Consider the following 5428-nt stretch of genomic DNA (forward strand, 5'->3'; position numbering starts at 1 on the left):
AGGCTAACAAAATGACCTGAAAACCTAAAGTATTCAAAGAATGATGACTTTAATGATACTCAAATTGAAGTTGAGTGACTTTTGAGAAATAAATTAGAATTGAGTGACTATCTTGTAATTACCCTTAAAATTTAGTATTTGCAAATAAAATTTATCTATATTTAGATTTAGTCTCCATACACTACAAAATATTGCTTAAATAGCAATAGAAATTAGAAACATATTGTGTCCATTTCTAATTTGCAATGGTCTTACAACGGAATAGAAACTAAATTTATTTATTACGTGTCACAATAAATTAGAAACAGACTAGAAACGGGATTTAGAAGCTAAAAAAAGAATTCATTGCTATTTTTAGTGCAAAAAAAAAATGATGCGATAATTTGAAACGTATTAGAAATAAAAAAAAATATATAAATGGAAAACTTCTATTTCTGTTTTTAGCACTAACAAGTTTGCCTCCAAATTTAAAAACAAATTAAAAATGAAATAGAAACGGACCAAAATCCATTTCGAACATGCTTCTAAATTAGAAACGGATTCAATTTCATTTTTAACCCATTTCTAAATTTAGAAATGGATTTTAAATTCCATTTCTAAATTGTAGAGAATGAAAGGAAAGTTAACAATTTAGAAATGGATTTCAAAATTCGTTTCTAAATTTAGAAAAAGATTCAATTATGTTTTTAAATCTATTTCTAAATTTTAGGGAAAGAAAATAAAGCTTAAAAATTTAAAAACGAATTCCAAATTCTGTTTCTAAATTAGAAAAGGGATTCAATTTTGTTTCTAACTTCTAGAGATTGAATATTATAGAGGGAAACAATCCTTTAAAAAAAAAAAAGATATGGACTCCCCAATCCATTTTCAAAGTTAGGAATGAATTTTGAAATTTGTTTCTAAATTGTGAACATTAAATTAATAACGAGAATTATCGCGTTTTTTTTTTAATTTATCTTTTTTAAAATTTAGAAAAAGATATGAAAATCCATTTTTATTCCATTTCAAATTTACAAACGGATATAAAATTCTATTTCTAATTTTTGAAGGGAAAAATCTCACCATTTATTTAATTAGAAATGGATTTTGTAATATGTTTCTTATTCATTTCTAAATTGCCTATAAAAAACTTCTTCTTCTTTGTTTCACTCATTCTTTCATTTTGTTTTCTCTTATTTCACCCTTTCTTCCACTTCTTTTCCTTTCTTTTTTTTTTTCTTCTATTTCCTTTCATTTCTTCCTTATTCTCTTCATTCATCTTTCATATCATTTTTCTCTTTTTTTTTTCCTTTTCATTTATATTTTTTTCCCATTCTCTCATTTCATTCTTTCTTCACTTTTATTTAAATTTCTTTCTCATTTTTTTTCCTTTTGTCTTTCATTTCATTTTCCTCTTATTTTTTTATTAATAATATTTTTATTTCAATTTTCTCCCATTTGTCACGACCCAACCTATGGGCCGGATCGGCACTAGAACCTGGGCCAGTCTAAAGCCCCCGAGGCCCGTAGTAAGCCTAATTATGCCTCAACCCAACTCTAAGGCCTATTTGGGCCCAATTTCAAAAATTCAACTGAACAGATTCTAACAATAAAATGGACCATTCAATGGGGGGAGTTTTTGACTCGTCCGACCTGTAAACACAATATATAATAAATTGGGGAGTTTAGCTCACCCTCCACATAATCAAAATATCATAACTCAAATAGGAGCTCAGCTCCCTCATCCAATCCTATCATGCATACAATTAATAATTTTACAGGTCCAATATAACTTTTATAATACAGGCCAAAAATAAAAATAAGTGCTTCTAACACATGCGGCGTCTAAAATTTAACTCAATTATACAAAATACATGAAATATTATTAATGGACCTGCGAAGAAGAAGAGCAGGTTAGCCACAATAAATAATCCTCCTGTAGCCTGGAAAAATAGACGAATAGGAGTGAGCGTTCAACTTAGAGAGTAAAATACCAATTTAATCATAATCTCTATAACTATCTAAAGCTAATGCACCATGTGGAGTGAAATGTAACATCGTCATAATTTTCATATCATAACAGCAAAAAAGGTAATTTGGAGCACTCACACACTCAACATTGTCAAGCAATACATATATGGGAGTTGATCCCTTATACAGCTCTCTTAATCCAACCTCTGCCAGCGAGTGTCTCTCAAGCAGGACTTTCGCTTAATAAATCAAATGCAAGGTCCTAGCAAGTGTCTCTCAAGCCGTGTCTACCCCGAAGGACTGGGTCCCAGCGAGTGTCTCTCAAGCCATGTCTACCCATCCTATCCATATCCAATACAATACCACACGCACGCCACGTATACACACTGCTCTAAATTACCACAAACAATATCCATGACACTTCAACAATTATGAATACAATATAAAACGTGCCTAGTGTTTAACTACATAGATACATATTTATAAGTGATGCATGGGCATGCTTGAACATATAATAATATCGAAATTATAATTAAAATTAATATTTTACTCACAAACTTGAACCGAGGTCACTACGGCAGCTGGGCTGAGGAGGAAGGCTATCCCGGCTCACCTAACAATTTCATTGCAATTATTTAATACATTTGACTCAATACAAGTTTAGAAAAGACCAAAGACACCCTAAGTTGTGCTGAAAATCCGACTGAGTCTCCCCTATACCTATGACCTACCCAACTTGCAAAATGGTTCAAATAACACTTCTAAACTGAACCCATATCTCATCATCATTATATGGCCCCTCCTATGCCTTTCAAACCAAGCAATAATCACAATATCAGACAACTCAATTATAAGACTTCAAAACTAATATTTTTCAAAAACTATCCAAACTAATTTTAAAAATTCTATAAACCTGCCCCCGCGGTCCTTAACAATATTATAAGGCTATTGCAATAGGAATCGTAATTTTCTTATCATCCACGAATATTTTATAAATTTTATTATAACTCAGTACAAGGCAAAAATTGAGTAATGTAGAGTTCAAGTTTAACTATGCCAAATCTGACAACTGAAACGCGTCCAGAATGTCTAAAAACGGTGGGGTAGCTTGTAATCTTAACCCGGTTCTGAAATAGTTTCTGCAGCTTATCTGCTCGGCCCGAAATTGCAGATCCGGAGGACGATCAAATTTCCATGAAATGAAAGTACATACGCAAAGTCCACAATACCAGAGTTAGAATAATAATAATAATAATAATAATAATAATAATAATAATAATAATAATAATAATAATAATAATAATAATAATAATTTGAAAATTAGGGATGTTACTTCATTTTTCTCAAATTTTTTTCTTTCATTTTCTTTTATTTTACTTATCTCTTTTCTTTTTTTTTTCATAACTTTTTCTCCCATTTTAATTTTTATTAGTAATTTAATTTTTATTATAATATAGTCATGGTAATTTTATGTTTAATTTATTCTTTCTTGTAATTTTTTAATTATATTTTTATATTGTTTTTAGTATTAATATATTTTTATTTGTAATATATTAATAAACTTTTAATTAATTTATTTTCTAATATTTTATTATAGCATATAATGATAATTTTCCATTTGTATTTTTTATTAATAATTTTGTTTTTAATTTTTTATATTTATTTTATAATGTTAGTAACAGTTTTTATATTGTATTTTTTTGGTAATTCATTATTTTTTAAAGAATTTACTTTTAGAATGACTTCAAAATAAATAATTTAACAATAAATTACTTTCTTTTTTCACCTTTATTAATAAGAAACCAAAAAAAATCTATTTCTAAATTTTTTTAAAATAATTTTTTCTTACTAGAAACGAAATTCCGTTTCGAAATAGAAACGGATAAGAATTCATTTCTAATTTGAAACGGTTTAATCTTTTTTTCTTAATTCCTTTTCTAATCGGTTACTAACTAAAAATGGATTAAAAACAGAAAAAAGTAGAAACGGATTAAATAGAATTGTTTTCATTTCTAATTCATTTAGAAACAAAATGTTATCTATTTCTAATTCGTTTCTAATTTAGAAACAGACAAAAATTTCCATTTTTATAGTTATTAGCAACAAGCTAATTAGAAATAGATTTTTTCCATTTCTAAACCAAATTAGAAAAGGAAATCTTCAATTTAGAAACAAAAAATTCTGTTTCTAAATTACTTTTTTCTAATAGTGATATAACAAAATTTACCTTTTTACTAAAAAAATATACATTTTTTTTAAATATTGTGTTTTCTAAAATATATTCATCAATAAATTAATTTCACTAAAATAAATGAACTAAATAATAGTGTTTTTTAAAATATAGTATCACTTAATTAATTTTCTTGAAAATAAAAGGACTAAATAGTAGTTGAACTAGTATTGACTAATGTAAAATTTGATAAATGAACTAAATATTTTAATGGAAGTAAAATATATGAATTAAGTAGTATATTTTTAAAATAAAAAGATTAAATAATTATCTTGTTAAAATATATAGATTAAATAGTAATTATTCCAATAATTAAAGGTTCCAATTTGAGTTTATTCATATTGAAATCATATCTCGATTTTTAAACAAAAAATATATGAATATTAAATATAAATATTTTTATATTACTTTGAAATTTTAAAAAACATTTTTAATTAAAATATTTAATGTACTTTAATTGTACATTAGTTATACCTGTCACTTTGTGATAGTCAACCAATCACTTCTTCTAAAGAATATTAAAGGCACAATGAGGTGTGACAGGAGAAAATATCACTATGCTCGAGCCATCACACCCCTATAATTACATAAAAGGAAATAAGTACAAATGTCCCTTTTAGTCTCTAAAAATTACATTTTACTACCCAAACTTCCTACTCTTTGATATTAAAATTTAGATTTACTTCCCATACACTATGAGATATTGCCAGAATAGCAATGAAAATTTTAAACGAATTGTGTCAATTTCTAATTTGCAACAGTATTACAACAGAACATAAACTAAATTTATTTGTTAGGTATTACAATGAATTAGAAACGGAATTCAGAAATGAAAAAAGAATTCATTGCTATTTTTAGCGTAAAAAAAGGGGTGATATTTAAAAATGTATTGAAAATGGAATAGAAATGAAAAACTTCCATTTCTAATTTTAGCACTAAAAAGTTTATCCTCAAATTTAGAAACAACTTAAAAATGATATAAAAACGAACCGAAATATGTTTCTGATCTGTTTCTAAATTAGAATTGAATTTAATTTTGTTTCTAAATTTAAAAACATATATTAAATTTCGTTTCTAAATTATAGAGGTTGAAAGAAAGTTTAAAAATTTAGAAACGGATTCCAAAATTTATTTTTAAATTTAGAAACAGATTCAATTTCATTTTTATATTCATTTCTAAATTTTAGAAAATGAAAATAAAGTTTAAAAATTCAGAAACGAATTCCAAATTTTGTTTTTTAAATTAGA

The sequence above is a fragment of the Hevea brasiliensis genome, chromosome 10 (genome assembly GCF_030052815.1).
Source record: "Hevea brasiliensis isolate MT/VB/25A 57/8 chromosome 10, ASM3005281v1, whole genome shotgun sequence".
In the NCBI taxonomy this organism is placed as follows: Eukaryota; Viridiplantae; Streptophyta; class Magnoliopsida; order Malpighiales; family Euphorbiaceae; genus Hevea; species Hevea brasiliensis.